The sequence below is a fragment of the Lactuca sativa genome, chromosome 5, assembly GCF_002870075.4.
Source record: "Lactuca sativa cultivar Salinas chromosome 5, Lsat_Salinas_v11, whole genome shotgun sequence".
Taxonomy (NCBI): Eukaryota; Viridiplantae; Streptophyta; class Magnoliopsida; order Asterales; family Asteraceae; genus Lactuca; species Lactuca sativa.
The window spans coordinates 366,633,816-366,652,440 of NC_056627.2; positions in this window are offsets into that span (position 1 = coordinate 366,633,816).

Here is an 18,625-nt window from a genome sequence, read left to right on the forward strand (position 1 = left end):
TACTCGCTACGAGGACAAGGAATATGTCCTCGATAAGGAGCTTAAGGAGATTGATGAGACAGTTGCTACTCCTCAAGAGATCGCTGAGTTAGGGCACATGAAAGGGATGCCACCAAAGTGGCATGCATCATGATGGCCACTATGACCGCAGATGTCCAAAAATCCTATGAATATTTCTACCCCTATGAGATGCACCAAGACTTGATGGAAAGATACCATCAAAGTGCTCGTCAAGAGAGGTATGAAATCATCTCCTCCGTGATAACAACCCGCATGAAGGATGGCGAACCCATCACGGGCCACATGCAGAAAATGCAAAGATTTGTGGACCGGTTGCTGAAGCTTAATGTGAACTTCCCCGAGGAGCTTGCAATAGATATCATTTTGCACTCCTTACCTTCATGTTATGATCAATTCTGCATGACATACCACATGAACAAGGAAGAGGTCACACTCAGCAAACTTCAAGGACTCTTAAAGACCGCGGAAAGTGGTCTTAAGGGTAAGGCGGTTGTTACTACCCCTACTCATACCAACTTCGCCCCTGTCTTGGCAATCGGGAAAGGACGAGGGAAGAAGAGAAAGAGTTCTTCAAAGGGTACCAAGGTTAGGACCCTTGATGGCTCTCCTTCAAGTGGAACTAAGAAAGGTTTCATCACTCCTTCTTCTGACCCAAAAGAGGCTGAATGTTTCTATTGCCATGAAAAGGCACATTGGAAGCGGAACTGCCCAAAATACCAGCAAGATGTGAAGGATGGGAAAGTTAAACCCAACCATGCATGTATTTACACTATCATTTCTAATAACTCACCCAATTCTAACTCTTGGGTCCTTGATACCGGTTGTGGTATTCATATTTGTTGTGACTTGCACGGACTAAGAAGAAATGAGAATGTGGAGCAAGGAAGGATAAACTTGATCATGGGAAACAGAAAAACTTCACCTGTCACCAAGATTGGAGTTTATACTTTATCGCTAAGTAGTGGGTTTAGTTTAGATTTGAATAAGTGTTGTTATTCACCAGAAATGGCAAGAAATATTATTTCCTTTCATGCATTGTATAAACAAGGTTTCACCTTTTCATTTGATAATGAAGTTGGTTCGATTAATGCTTTCTTTAATAATGTTCTTTATTTTAAAGCATTACCTTGTAATGGCGTGTATGAAACAGTATCTGTGGTTGATAACTTAGGAAATAATGTATTGTGTACTGGTTCTGTTAATAATAATAACTTGGATAAAGCATCATTATGGCATTGTCGTCTTGGACATATAAGCAAGAAACGCATAGGCCAACTCCAAAAGGATGGAGTATTGGAGTCGTTTGACCTAAAGTCAGATGATAGTTGCGAATCATGCTTACTTGGAAAAATGACAAAGTCACCCACTCACCCTTCACAGGCTCTTGTGAGAGGGGTGAAGGTTTGTTGGACCTTGTACATACAGATGTGTGTGGACCATTCAAACATGCCACAAGGGATGCTAATCGTTATTATTTGACTTTTACTGATGATTACAGTAGATATGGACATGTCTACTTAATCAAGCATAAGTCAGAGACTTTCGAAATGTTTAAGGAATTTAAACAGGAAGTCGAGACTCAATTGGGCAGGAACATTAAGATGCTTCGATCCGATCGAGGTGGTGAGTATCTTAGTTCAGAGTTCCTCGACTATCTTAGGGAATGTGGGATTGTCTCACAATTGACACCTCCCAGGACACCACAGTTTAATGGTGTAGCTGAGAGGCGTAATCGAACCTTGTTGGATATGGTTCATTCCATGATGAGTCAAGCTTCGCTACCAATCTCATTTTGGGGGTATGCCTTAGAGACTGCCGCCCATATTCTTAATCTAGTCCCTACAAAGAAAGTTGCCAAAACTCCTCACGAGATGTGGACTGGTAAAGTACCCAACCTAGACCACATCAAGATTTGGGGTTGCGAGGCTTTTGTGAGGCACGAGATTCATGACAAGCTAGAACCCCGAAGCGAGAGGTGTATTTTCATCGGCTACCCACAAAGATCCTTTGGTTACCTCTTCTACAGACCTAGTGATAATGTGGTCTTTGTAGCAAGAAGAGGAGTCTTTCGAGAGAGAGAGAGAGTTTATAAGCCAAGGAGACAGTGGGAGGCAAATTGATCTTGAAGAAATTCAAGAGTCAAGTGGTGAAGGAACTTTAAACGCTAGCCCTCAACTTGAGGAGGAAACTCCTGTTGAGCCAATTGATGAGTCTGTACCTCTGAGGCGTTCCACGAGAGTTAGGAATGCACTTGAGCATTACTATGGTTTCCATATTACTGCAGAAGGTGAGACACTTATTAGTGATGAGACACTAGTAGGTCTGGATGAGCCTAACAGCTACACGGAAGCCATGGCAGGCCTTGAGGCTGCTAAATGGAAAGAGGCTATGGATAGCGAGATACAATCCATGTATGACAATCAAGTTTGGAACTTGGTTGACCATGTACCTGATCGTAAGGTAGTTGGGTGCAAATGGATCTTCAAGAAGAAGACCGACATGGATGGTAATGTACACACTTATAAGGCACGACTGGTTGCAAAGGGTTATTCTCAAACTCCGGGAGTTGATTATGATGAAACCTTTTCGCCAGTGGCCAAGATAAAGTCTATTAGGGTTCTGTTAGCCACTGCTGCATTTCATGACTATGAAATATGGAAAATGGATGTCAAAACCGCTTTCCTTAATGGAAAGTTGGCTGAAGATGTTTACATGGTTCAGCCATAGGGTTTTGTCGGTACAGAGTACCCCAATAGAGTGTGTAAACTCGAGAAATCCATTTATGGATTGAAACAGACACCTCGCAGATGGAATCTTTGCTTTGATGAGAAAGTCAAGGAATTTGAATTTTCAAGGAGTGAAGATGAATCTTGTGTCTATATCAAGGCTAGTGGGAGCATAGTCAGTTTTTTGGTACTGTATGTGGATGACATACTACTCATAGGAAATGACATCCCAACCCTGCAGGAAGTAAAGTCCTGGCTTGGGAAGTGTTTCGATATGAAGGACCTTGGTGAAGCTGCCTATATCCTAGGGATAAGGATTTTGAGAAACAAGAGTAAAAGACTAATTGGACTTAGTCAAAGCACCTATGTAGACAAAGTGTTGAAAAGATTCAACATGCATAATTCCAAGAAATGTGAGTTACCCATTCTGAGTAATGCCAAATTGAGTAAGACACAAAGCCCTAGTACTAAGGCTGAGATAGCATAAATGAGTCGACTACCTTATGCTTCAGCTCTATGATCGATCATGTATGCTATGACGTGTACTCGACCTGATTTAGCTTTTGCTTTGAGCATGGTGAGCAGGTATCAGGGGAACCCTGGCAAGGCACACTGGACCGCGGTAAAGAATATCCTCAAGTACCTGCGAAGGACTAAGGACTGGGTCCTTACCCTTGGTGGGAGTGATGACTTGAGAGTTGTAGGGTATAGTGATGCTAGCTTTCAGACTGACAGGGATAATTTCTGCTCTCAGTCGGGCTGGGTCTTTACCTTAAACGGAGGGGCAATTACTTGGAAAAGTTCCAAGCAGGAGACAGTGGCTGATTCCACTTGTGAATCAGAGTATATAACAGCAAGCGAGGCAGCAAAGGAGGCTATATGGCTAAAGAACTTCATCGGAGACCTTGGAGTTGTACCAGCTATAAATGAACAAATGGAGATTTTCTGTGACAGCAATAGTGCGGTTGCCTTAGCCAATGAGCCAAGAGATCATGGGAGATCCAGACACATTGACAGAAAATATCACTTCATCAGACATCGAATAGAAGAAGGAATCCTCATGGCAAAGAGGGTATCATCGGATGAGAACCCAGCAGATCCCCTTACTAAGGGACTAAGTAGGGTTAAGCATCTCCAACATGCTCGGAGCATAAGGCTGAAGGATGATATAAGTTTAAGTAGTTAGATAAATTATGAAATTTGTAAAGTGTAATTGACATTAGATGATGAATAAAAGGTGTTTTATTTATCAGTAAAGTGTTTCTATCTCTTGTCGATCGTTTACTATATTTCGTTTGCATGTTTTGACTTCCAGAATAATTATGTTTGGTATATCATATTATTCAAACCTCCACAGTCGGTCATATGTCGGAAGTAGATATGAATCAAGACTGTCATGATTGGTTGCAGAGGTCTAAGGTGTTGGACATGGCTACAACAATCATGAGTGCTCATAAGTTATGAGCATTGGACTCAACCCACGCTCACTGGAATCACTTCATGGAATTTTATCTCGAGTGATCGTGAGACGGTAATATCATATAACTCTTCAAACCTAGATATATGATTTGTTACTTACGAGTTGGTTATGCATTGATTGTACGAAAACGCATTGGTAACTCGATGTTATAAAACATGCCTTTGTGTATAATTCAATGAGTGGTAGAACAAACATATGAGTCGAAGTTTATCTGTTCTTTCTAGGATTAGAAGCGATATCTGGGCCCCTCAATGATTTTGTTTTGACATATGTACCGGGCCCGGTCAGAACTAAATTGATGTGTTTAGTTAAGTTCTATGTCAAACAAATCGGAAATCGGGAAACAAATGCTGGACAATAAGTAAGACCATGTTCCATGTATTTTTCCGGCTGATATCTAGAACAGAGGATTATATGATCACTTATCTAAAATGGCGCGTTCTAGTTCAACGGAGTTTAAAGAGCTACGATTGCTGATCGGTTCCTGAAGTCATACTTGCAACTATAGTTATTAGACTTATCCAAGTGGGAGACTGTTGGATATAGTGTCTAAGTCCATAACTATATTTGGTATGTACTTGACCGAACCCGGCATGGTCCATTTGGGTTGCACTTCACCCGAACAATTTATGGATAATCTTTTGAGAATAGTACAAGTTATGAGTTATTAATATATTATAAGTTCTAATATATTAATATAAGATCATATTATTTAATTAGTATTGATCTATAATTAATCTAGGATTAATTTAGAGATCAAAGATATTACTAATTAAATATGGGCTTCTATATTTATATAGTGTGGGCTAATGCTTATTTGGAATGGGTTAGGCTTGCATGGAAAGTCCATAGATACTCCATGAAGCTTTAACCCATGGATCTCATGGAAATGAAAAGACATGGGTATTAGGGTTTACATGGATATAACCCTAATCCACCACATTATATAAAGGAGGCTTTGGTTCTTGAAATCACACTAGTTGAGGTGAGTAAAGCAAGAGGGCCGATTTCAAGATAGTAGTGACTATTCTCTCAAAGTTCCAAGTTTGTGGTGATTTGTGATTTCCATTTGAGGCATCCACACTATTGGTGCTAGGCTCTAAAATTCCAAGGAATCAACTACAACTACAAGGTAAGTGTTTCTACTAGCTTTATTTGATTCAAGTTCCCCATGCCATGCTAGTTAGGATATGAACCTTGGAAAAATAATTATTTGCATGTATCTTAGACAAACATAGATCCAAGGTTTATTAGGGTTGCATGTACACTTAGGAAGTGTTAGAATGCTCAAAAGCCGTCACCAGGTACATTGGTCCTTTCAGGGTTATAGCCCGGGTGGGCAAGGTGACTCTACAGTGGTGCCTCTAGAGGATATTCAGGTGGATGACAGCCTGAACTACATCGAGCGATCGGTAACCATCCTTGTTAGGAAGATGAAAGATCTGAGGAACAAGAGGGTTGAATTGGTGAAGGTGTAATGGCAGCACTGCAAGGGCTCATAATGGACCTAGGAGCCGGATGACAAGATGAGGGAACACTACCCAGAGCTATTCCCAACTGCAACAGATTTTGTGGACAAAGTCTAAAATAAGTAGGGGAGATTTGTAACGCTCAGATCCTGGTATGTATTTTAAATCAAATTATTCATTTTTGCATAGGGACTCGGCGAGTTGGAGGCCCCAAACTCATCGAGTAGGAATGGAATTTGGACGCGGGACTTGAAGTCTACTCGACGAGTTGAGAGCCTTAACTTGATGAGTAGGGTTTCCAGAGTGAAACCCTAATTTTCAAGGTTTTGCGTCCTATTTAAACACCTTAACCTCCAAAGGCTGGCCTCACCTGCATACTCCATCACCCCAAACCCTAGCCACGAAACCCTAATCCACTTTTGAGTGTTTTGGAGCCATTATTGTGTGTTCTTGTAGATTTTGAAGCTTGGGAAGGAAGGAGAAGCTTGATGATTCAAGAGGAAGCCAGTAGATCCGGAAGTTGAGCTGCATTTTTTGACTCATTTAAGGTATAAAGTTGATACCTTGGCTTTCTATTCCTTAGATCTTCATTTAGGGTTGTATTTTGTCACTTTTGGGCCATATTGAAGTCATTTTTAGGATTTGAGTGTATCATGAGGTTGTGACTTCAGATTTAGGCACTCACGAGCTTATGAGGCTTAAAGTTGTCAGCTTTACCAAGCCTTGGCCCTTCTTCATGCCCTATATCTCTTATATAGCTTAGTTTTGGTGTTTCTAGCTGCATGACACCATGCATGAACACCAATTTGGCAACTTTACGTGGTAACTTAGTCCTAGGGGACCAGATCTATGGTTTGGAAGCATTGAACTCGATTAGAAGTGACTAAATGGATTTAGACCAATGGGTGCTCGACGAATTGTTCATCTAACTCGTCGAGTTGGGTCGTGGTCCTACAACCTTTTCTATTATTGGGCAAACCCGTTGAGTCTAGGAGATGACTCAGCGAGTTGGACATGGTTTTTGGGTTTTAAAGATTGAAGAACTCGACGAGTTCAAGGAGCAACTCGGCGAGTTGAGAGGGAAATGTTCTGACTCTGTTATGAGGAAGAACTCGGCGAGTTCATGAAAGAACTCGACGAGTTGGATCGCGATTTCCAGGGTTTTATGGATCATGGAACTCGACGAGTTGATGGACCAACTCTGCGAGTTGAGTCAACCAGGATGTTAACTTTGACCAGGATGTTGACTTTAACGATAGTTGACTCTTAATAGGGTTATGGGTATGAAAGAGTAATTAAAGGGGATTTTTATGTTTAGAAGTTTGAGAGGAGTTGATTCCAGAACCGAGGACAGGTCAACTACTACGCAACATTTGAGGTGAGTTACCTTCCAGTAGAAGTGGGTCGAAGGCATCAATGTCAGCCCACTGGTAAGAGTTATGTGGAGAAGTTTGTCTTTGTGATAATTTTCTGGTTTGCCACTATATGTTATGCTTTATGTGCTAGTATACTATGATATTATGTGATAGTGGTAGGAGGGGTAAGATAGACCCCAATACCGGTCGTAAGGGCCGAAGGGGTATGCCAACACCCAGATAAGCTAGGCAGTATATGATTTATGTGTTTATGTACTAGTATGTTATATGGTAGAAGTAGGGGTGAAATAGTCCCCGATATCGGTCGAAAGGACCGAATGGTAGGCCAGCACCCTGATATGTTAGGCGAGGTACCGGTCAAAAGGACCGAAGGGGTAGGCCAGTACCCTGATATGATAGCTAAGTTACCGGTTGAAAGAGACCGAAGGCGTAGGCCAGCATATGCTAAGCATTTACAGGTTGAAAGAGACCAAAGGGGTAGTCCATTACCCGAACATGTTAGACAATACATTATTGTATGGTATGTGGTATGATGAGGGAACTCACTAAGCTTTGTGCTTACAGTTTTCATCTTTTTGTTTCAGGTCCTTCTTTTTCGAAAGGAAAGGAGCCAACACGATAGTGATGTATCACACACACGATTTTCCGCACATGATATTCTTGGGATTTGTACTCTGACATTATTTTCCTATGATATGTTTTATAGATGGTTGACTTATGGTTTTCATGATATGAGATAACATTGATGGAATTTTCAGTAATCTGTTTTTATGAATCTTTAAATTAAAAAATGAAAATTTTGGTCTTGAAATTTGGGATGTTACAAATACCCATGGATGACATATGGGTCATGGGTCAATTGTGCCGGTTGTGTTTTAAAATAGGTTGATTTTTTTTTCAAATTCTGATTTTTGACAAAACTACCCTTACTAATCGAATATGTGTCATGGTATGTATGAGGGCAATTAGGTCATTTATAGTCAACATCTTGTAGGCGCCATAATTTTTCCGACGAATCACGTCTTCTCAGTTCTTTAGGATTATCTCAGTCACTTGCAATCAATCCCAATTTCAAAATTCCGACCGTAAAAAACCATAAAATCATTTTTAAAGAATCGTTATCTTAGTCGATTAATAATATTATGGAAGCCAGTACTTCTTCAAATTATGCAACCAAGAAAGCAAAGCAAAACGCTAACTGACATGCCATTGGAAGTGATTGAGAAGATAATAGTTGAAGTGGGAAAAATTTCAGCAATCGACGCTTTCAAGATGAAGGTTGTGTAGGTTTTGTCTTCAATCCTTCTATTACACGTGTATATTTGATTTGTGCTTACAGTTAGGGGCCAATATTTTTTTTTCGTTTTTAGTTGCATAATCTTAAACAAGGCAAGAAAAACGGAAGAAATATACAAACAAATGGAGATAGATAGATTATGTTTTTGTCGTTGGTCTGATGAGAAATATGTAGTTGTCAACAAATGCAAAGAGTTGAGAAACCCAAATATTATGTTCAGGGATGGATTGGTACGTTGTTATCCGCCTAAAATTAATTTGTTTATTGTTTTGCATTACTTTAACTAGAAATTGTGTGTTTTTTTCAGATGAAGTTATCTTTATTGGAAGGTGATGAATGGAAAACGATGCTTGAAGAAGCATCTGCATCGGGACATTTGGATGCAACATTTGTCCTGGGAATGATGATGATGGCAGAAGACATACAGAGGAATCAGGAAGCTTTGGACATGTTGAACCATGCCTACCGCACAAAAGGTATTTGGAATCTTAGAGTAACTTGTTCCAAGGTTCATCTCCACTTAAATAAGGACGGGAGAAAACATTTTCACCTCCAAGGCTTCCATAGAACCTGTGTAATGCATAGGTCTATGATTAGTGTGCCAGATGCTTTTGTGTATGGATACAAATGGGTGTTTAGGTGTGAAATTTGTTTGTGGGAGGCTTGTTGCGTTCGGTTTACTAGGGAGTTTGGGATCATTTATGAGTAGTTTGTTATATATACTTTCATATTACGACAACTAATGATATGTACGCTATTTTGGTTTAATATATGCAAGTAAAGTAAGGTGTTGTTTGTTTTTTCAAAGCGAAAATTCATGAAGTTTGCGGACCACCTCTACAATCTTCTGTAGCAGAAGAGGTGGAACAAACAACTGCAATCAATAATAAGAAGCATGCTTGTTTTTTAACATCTGCAGACTGCTGCAGTAAACTATAATTTAAATAAACTGAAAATAGTTCTCAACACCGAAATTTTAATAATTCCATATTTAAAATATTGAAAGAATACTAAAAAGAACATGTAAAAAAACAAAAATATAAAACTTAAAAAAAAAACTTAAAAAATATAAAAGAAGCTAACAGTTTTATTTTAGAAAAAAACTAATTTTAAAAAACATAAAAATATAAAATAAAAAAATAAGAAAGTATTGCAAACTATGTCTACAAAATTCGTAAAAAATTACACATGTTAAAAAAGATGCAACTGAAACTCAAAATATTATTAACAGAAATGGTAAAAAAATTAAATAAATCATTTTTTTTAAATCAAGTTAAATTTTTTTTGTGGAAACTATAAAAGGAAATTGTATCAAATCAGTAAATAAAAGTTAAAAAAAAAGTAAAAAAAAAGTTATACCAAAATTCTAAAAAAAACACTTGGAAAAAATGAAAACTGAAGATGTTTGAAGAGACAAGTCAAGTGTTGCGCCATTCAGCACACGTACATAGGTTTTGTAGTCTGAAGTCTTCCAAAAAAACAAACTGTTGCGAGAAGGAAAGTGTTGCGTGTGCCTTGTGCCGCGCAGCAAAAAGTGGTTTGAATAGTTTTTTTTAAAAAAAAAAAACAAACAACACCTAAAAGTGTAAAAGTTTGGAAATTAATGTGGTAAAATGAAGGTCAACAAAAGTTTATTAAGGGACAAAAAATGTAAAAGTTTGAAAAGTCGTATAACAAAATGAAAGTCAACAAAAGCTAACTATTCCTAACTTGGTCAAGCTTTAATATATATAGAAATAATAGTGTTTATATTATGTTAGTAAAATTAAATGGTTGTGTTATAAATAGCAATTTTGATGTGTATATATATATATATATATATATATATATATATATATATATATATACACACACACACACACACGCGCAGTGTACCCGCGCAAAGCTGTGGGGCACGTAGGTTCTTTCGGTGATATGTTTCCTTTACAAAAATATTATGTTCCAAAAGAAATTACATGTTGAAGACAATATAATCAAACTATGGTGTTATTTTTTACATGATACATCAAGTAACCAATAAAAAGAAACCAGTCAAAACGACACAAAATATTAATCGTATAATACCTCTTTATACACCACATTTGTTGTATAAACCCCATCACCTTTTGAATTTTTGTTAGGCTTCACTAATACTTTTGTATCGCAACGTGAAACCCCTCTGGACAATGCAACATAAAGTTGTCCATGTGAGAATACTGGGTCTGGAAGATAGATACCTACATTTGGAATTGTCTGTCCCTGAGCTTTATTGATTGTCATTGCAAAGCACAATCGAATAGGAAACTGTTTCCTCTTCAGCTTGAATGGGAACATATCATCATCAGATGGACATAAAGGAATCTTAGGCAAAAATATCATTTTTCCAGCATGTTGACCAACAACTATTTCTGCATCAATAACTTTTTGCTGAAAGCTTTTGCATATCAATCGGCTGCCATTACACAACCAATTTGTTGGGTCAATATTCCGTAACAGTATTATTGGGCATCCAACTTTTAATCGAAGGTAATGCGGAGGTAAACCACTAACACTGATCGAGTTTAAGAATTCCAATGGATAGAAGCTATTTTTATCATCTATGGCTTCATCGACACTATAGTAAATTCTCTTTTCTCCGTGAAATCGATCGATCATGTAATCATTAATCGCATCGACACTATCATTTTTTGTGGATAATATTGTCCGCGGTATGATATAATTTGATTCGTACCTATTAAATTCTAAGGAGGGAAACACTGCATCAATCAAAAAATCCAATGATTTTTCTTTATCAATGTATGGAATGACCATATCATCAGGGATGCGAATAAAACTTCCGTCCACTGTTTCTTCAACTCCATCACCGACACGTAATAGAAAGTTTGAGAAAAACTCTGTTTTGAACAAAAAATCTCGTTTGGTACTACATGCTTTTTAGCGTTTTATTTAAATAAAACGTACCAAATCTAAAAGTTATCTCATATAAAAGATCATCAATTTATTTAAAAAAAATATTATTCCAACAATCCAAAATAAAAAAAAGTACAAAAATAGTGATTATAACTTCAATGTAAACCAAAATAGATGACCGATCTCACGACTATTTATTAATAACATTTATAAAAAATATACATGAAAAGTATTAAACAAATAACTTGAACATAAAAGTAAAAATCCCAGTTATACATATTTTTTGTTTCAGACGCCTAAAAAATTGTCTCCCTTATTCACTTATAGATACACACAGAGATACATTAAGAAAGAAATTGTCTCCTTCCTGTAACATGAAACTATTAAACTTAAATGATAAACTTTACAAGACCGTAATCACAAATTATATGGATCAAACCTATATGCAAAAAGGAGAAATATATTATTAATACAAAATATACTTCTTCCATTTTTGACAGCTTTGATCAATGACAATACATAATGCATATAATTTTCATACTTCCTAATTTAAACCCAACAAAAAAAGTAATTAAATCCCATCAAAAACACATAACCCCACCAAATAGAATGATATCATTTTAAACCTAAAAAAAGAGCTCAAAGAGCTCAACCAAAAGTAATTTAAATTACTTTGAACTTGACTATCAAACACTAATGTTGATGATTAGTTTGAATTTAGTTGTAAAACATTAATACTCAACGAAACTTTGAGAATGAAAGACAAACAAAACCTATTTGAATAAACAAAGAAAAACCTCATTTTACCTTCAGAATAAATAAAAAAACACAAGTTGTGTTTGAGTCAAAACAAGGCTAAACAAGGCTGCATTTGCGAGGTAATTACCAGTTGTATAACTTTAAAGTAGCAATATGTCATTTCAAAGATATATGGACCAAGCAACATGCTACAAAAAACAGATAACATAATTTGTGTTTAGAGAAATGCAATTCCTTTTAGCAAATCCATCTGGTCATAAAGTGGTTGTTTCTTTGAGGTTATAACTTAAAAATAGAAAGAACAACATACACAGATCGATATTATACCACTTTTAAAACTTCCATTGGTTTTGTTAATCTTTAAATCATATATTAGCAACCAACATCATGTTTGGTCATAAAACCATATATTAATAAAAAAAATGCATAAATAGAAACATGAACGGAAAGAAAATGCATAAATTTAGAAATAACAACATACTCAAAAGTTTAGGTTAGAACTTACAGAAGAATGTGAGATAGAAAACTTGAAGACTTTGTCATACTACTCTGCTACATCAACACACATATACAGTCATATGCACACAAATTCATTGTTTTCTTCAAAATGACCAATATACCCCTCCCTCATTCCCCTGCTATGTCCACACTCCCCTGTCACAACCACATACATATATAGTTAAATGCACATACATCCACATCCACATCCACATTTACATGTAATCAAAAACCAAATCATACTCATAAAATCAAGGAAAAAGGTAAACAAAATCAAGAAATACCAACTCTATCTGCTGGTCATTTCTATTGATTGTTCTCAAGAAAACTCTACATAAAATCAAGAATTGTACCATCGATATCCGATAAAATTGCAACATTTTCTTTTCCAAAAAGTTTGAAGTTAAAATTACCTAAAGTCAAAAAATCAAGAATGGGGAAAACACAAAATCAAAAAATCAAAACAAAAACAAAATTAGACGTTACAAATGAATGTACCTGGAAAATTAACCACTACATCTGGAAAAACATAAAAGAAGGTTGGCATTGAGAGTGATACATTAGAAGGGGAATGGTAGACCCACCCACTTGCAAAAATACGATTCTTCAAATCAACATAAACAATAATGTAATAATCATAGTAAAAAAAGCAAACATAGCCATTTAAATCTTCAGAATTCAAGAAATCTATAGAATTCAAGAAATATCAGGTAAAACATTGATTAAATCAAACTAAGATTATATAATGAGTAAAATCTTATCAAGGTGGAATGTAAATGAGATGAGATCCAATTCCACAGTTAATTAGCTGAAATTAGCAAGCAAGAAGAAGTAGTTGCCATTTGAAAATGCACTATTAGCCTTTATTTGAATGTTCCAACAAATCCACACTATAAATCTATAGAGACCAAATCCCTGATGCAGATCAGGAACAAAGCTTATTATCTTTTTCTGCCATAAAAATTATACAAATACATATCTTTGTGTGACGGAGCAATGGAATCCAAAACTGAAACTCGATAATGAAAGGGAAAACAAAAATCAAAGATACAACGAACCTTTATGAATATTGGTAAATATAATACCACCAAAATGTAGGAGGAGAAAAGGAGCATCGACTGTGAGCAAAAACAAAACCCAAAAGAAATTCAATGCCTCTTAATCACATAAAAAGAAGAAGAAACATACATAGTTAGAAAAAAATCAAAGTTTCCAAATCAAATATTCTTCATTTCTGAGTCGTTAAGTTAAGAATCAAGATATGCAAAAAAAATCAGAATCATTTGTTTCTTGTAGATGAGAGGATGTAGATATAGAGGAAAGGAGTAGTTGATGCTTCATGTTCTTACTGAAACACCCCAAAATAAAAAAAACAGGACCATGTTTTTCTTTACATACCCGTCCCAAATATGTTCATGTTGTTGGAATGCAAAAAAGGGAAAAAATCACGATTTGCGAACAATGTTCATCGAGGAAGGAATTAGTAAACAAAATCTTACAAAAGTAAAGATACAAAGAAGTAAATCAGAGCATGGTCGTCATAAAGGCAAATAGAAAATGGACATTTGCGTTGTTTATCAAGTCATTACTACCTTATATTGTAAATTCTCTAATATCCGAAAGTAATCTTTAGTTACTGGATTTTTGTGTCCCTCCCAACTGCCCACTGGAAAAGAATTCATGGAATTGTCATATCACCACTTGAAAAGTGGTTACTTTCGGTTATGGTGATTGTGCCATTTTCTTGCCCAACCGTAAAGCTTTTCCCAGACAAATTTACACAACTGAACGCAAAAGCCTCTCTGAATGGTGGCTGCTAATCAAGAAATCGATGACTCTTGTTTTGAAAAACTCGACTTTTCATATTTTTTTTCAAGAACAATCGACCAAGTGAAACCCTAACTGAATCGTCACTCAATTTACATTTGATTACTCTTCCGATTAGGTCTTGGCTCTTAAGCAGCTATCGTTGGGTTCGACCAGTCAAAATCAACAAAAGAATCGACATGGTGGGGTATGTGTAACAAAAATGATTAATGAAGCATATTGACAGTGGTAGTGAGGTGGGCGACTGCGGTAAGCCGCAATGGTGGTGAGGTATGTGGTGATCGATTTTGGTGGTGGTGGCAGCAACTTAGGGTTTGTAGAGTGAAGGAAGGGAGACATTGAATTATTGAGGGAGCCAGAGGTGATTTCATAGAAACGGAGCCAATGCCGAACAATGGTGAAAGTCAGGGTAGGAGGAAGTCAATTATACAGGAGAAAGGCGTTGAGAGGTAGAGCTAAAAATCTGGAGACGGAGAGGACCGAGATATGAGGCTTTGATTACAATGTGAGACCGAGTAAAAGATCTCATTCAAAGTTTAATATTATTTTATTCACAATTTGTTGTACTTTAGGCTTAGAGACTTGGACGTCTTAAAAAAATTATTATTATATTGAATATATTTATGGAAATAGTTAGATTGCTATTATAAGGTCGTATATATATATATATATATATATATATATATATATATATATATATATATATAGTCTATGTTACTTTAATGACAATGAGTGAATTTTGTATACAATTGCTGAGATTGTTATTTTGTGTTAATAAGTATAATAATGTTTCTATACTTTTTATAACCTGTTATTATGTATACAATTTTGGTAATTATTTTATTTTTCAAAAAGATTTCAGTTTTTGAATTAATAGTATTGACAAAAATACCCCTACCATTTACATATGAAGCTTTGTATGTAAAAGGACAATTAGGTCAATTAACAGTCTAAACTCTTAGGCGCCATAATTTGAAGTCAGAGTCATTCCGTCGTTTCAGTTTTTCGGCGATAGATCAACTAAAATCCATTCCCAAACATCAAACTTCCGACACGGTGATCAATAAACCCTAAAATCCTTGTTCTTGCATTATATGTATTACACTTGAAGCAATTCAACATCATGATAATGAGTTCTTCATCAACAAGAATGCAAACAAGACAACAAGGAACAACGATTATTGCTTTGCCATCGCAAATGATCGAAAAAATAGTAACTATGGTTGGGGGGAAATCACCAATCGATGCTTTTAAGTGTCAATTAGTGTAGGTTTCGTGTACAATACTTCTATTATATTTGTATATGTAGTTAATTTTGTGTTTAATAGATGAATTTTGTTCATTTGTAAATTATAGTTGCAAACTCTTTAGAGATTCTGCAACATCAGAAGCAATATATCAAAACACTGACACAAATCGATTAAGGTTCGTCCATTTAGTGTTAATATGGATGAAGTCATCCGCATATCTAAAAAGTCGAACAACCCACACATACTATTCAACGATGGAATGATACTTTTTTTATGCATTCTATTTATTACATATGCAATTTGTTTTCTCTTTTTGTATTTGTTTATATTAAAATTGCATGATTACTTAATGTATTTCAGGCACAATATTTTTTGTTAGGAGAAGATGAAGCATGAAAACAGTGGCTTCAAGATGCAGCCGATAAGGGACAGTTGGATGCAATATTCATTTTGGGAATGCTGCAGATGGTCGAAGGTAGTGAAAGGAAGCAAAAAGCTCTGATCATGTTGAATAATGCTTACATTAGTATAAGAAGAGGTTGGAATATGAGACAAACCTGTTACAAGGTTCGAAGCTACTTGGTTAGGGAAGGAAGATCAAAGCAGACACAATTCCATGGCTTGTATAAAAGTTGTGCACAACATCCTTCTATGAGCATATATGAAAAAGCTTTTATGCATGAATACAGTTGGTTTGTTTAATTGTGATATTTGTTTGTGAGATGCATGTTTGGTCATGTTTTCTAAGATGTTTGAAATTAGTTTAGAGTAGTTATATGATGGTTGTTTGAGTTCGGATAATCAGTGATGCATATTATACTAGTTTATAACCCGTGGGAACCACGGTTACAAAATTAATTAAGCTTTTATAGTAAAAATTCAAAGTTATTAATCAATTATTTTAAATAAATTATTAGTTAGGAGATTTTTTAGTTATATAAAACTATAATTATTGATTTTAAATAAACATGTGAAATTATATCACTTTATAATTTGTATTAATTTTATTTTAATGCTATTAATTTAATGTAGATAGAGTGAAAAATTTAAAATTTAAAATAATAATCAATAGGTTAACATGTGTCAAGTATTAATTAGTAGACATAAAATGATGACACATGACAAAAAAATAATAAAACATGCATTAATTAAGAGGTCTAATAAAATGACACATGTCAAAAGGAGAATAAAACTATTCTTTTATTAGGATAGGAAGATTAAAAACATCAAATTAGCCTAGAAATAGATATTTTTAACAATTATTCATTAACTACAGAAACTCACGCCACCAATGACGGTCACACTATTATACTAGAAATAGATATTGTTATAAACCATAAACTCTAAATCTTAATAGTGGAAACAAAACCCTTGGCGAAAACCAAACTAATAGCCTAGAAAAAACAATTCATCGACCCAAAAACTAATCGCTTTCCGCTAACTAACCGACAATAGTGAAAACACATATTAAACTATTCTCTGCTTGCCAAAAGAAACCTAACCACCGCTCCGGAATATTCGTCGCCGATGCATCGCGCGAGTACCTTACTAGTGTGTATAGGTCTATATATATATATATATATATATATATATATATATATATATATATATATATATATATATATGGTGATCGAAAAACAAAATGCATGTATAATGCAATGAATTATCATAAACTAGTTTATAACCCGTGGGAACCACGGTTACAAAATTAATTAAGCTTTTATAGTAAAAATTCAAAGTTATTAATCAATTATTTTAAATAAATTATTAGTTAGGAGATTTTTTAGTTATATAAAACTATAATTATTGATTTTAAATAAACATGTGAAATTATATCACTTTATAATTTGTATTAATTTTATTTTAATGCTATTAATTTAATGTAGATAGAGTGAAAAATTTAAAATTTAAAATAATAATCAATGGGTTAACATGTGTCAAGTATTAATTAGTAGACATAAAATGATGACACATGACAAAAGAATAATAAAACATGCATTAATTAAGAGGTCTAATAAAATGACACATGTCAAAAGGAAAATAAAACTATTCTTTTATTAGGATAGGGAGATATGTATTTTGGTGTAATGTGAATATCTACTTGTAATTTGGTGAAATGTTAATATATATTTGTAATTTGGGTTAATATCAATACTTGATGATGTTAATTGGTTTAAGTTTGATCATTTATTACATCATGGTAAATTTCAAAAAGTTTTTTTTGCTTACCTATTGAATTTCTATCATTGTAATTATTTAAAAACATTAAACATTGTTTTTCTTTTTTTAGTTATTTTGGGGTTACAATTTTGGCTTTGCATTTAACACTACAATTTATATATTTTAACTATTTATAAAATAATATTTGGATTTAATTTTAAGTTTAATTGAAAATTTGATTTAAGTGAACCCTTTAACCTTATATTTAAACCAATAAGTTGAGTATTTAATACTATTCAAAGTTGTGACTTTATTATGCATCTTATTTAAATTTATTAGCCGTGTGCTACACGAGTTTTAACATAGTATTGGATAATATCGACCAAAATACTTTGACTTAGTATCCATCCACCACATCGAAATAAAAGGTTGTCGAAGGTTCCCTCATACACTCTTTCTTTGAAATTGTGTTATACGATTCTCAAATTCAATTAAACCATTCTATAAATATTGTACGCCTTTATCAAATCATCAAAGTGATTCTATCATACAAAAGACAAAATTTTGAAGATTAGTTTATCAATCGACCATTAATTTTGTGAAACGATTTGTAGTAAATGTATCTTTACAATATTTATATTGTACACATATACTTCAGATCCCATCTATCAATTTGAAGCCATATTAATGAACAATGTTATTTAAATGTATATTTTACATATTTAACAATATGAACAATACCAATAAAACGTGGATGTTTGAAAGAAAAGATAATCGTGGTTGTGTATCCTCTGTTTTCATACAAGGAGTGACAAAATTCATAGACTTTGCTACCAGTCAACAAAGGTTCATGGACGAAAATAGAATCAAATG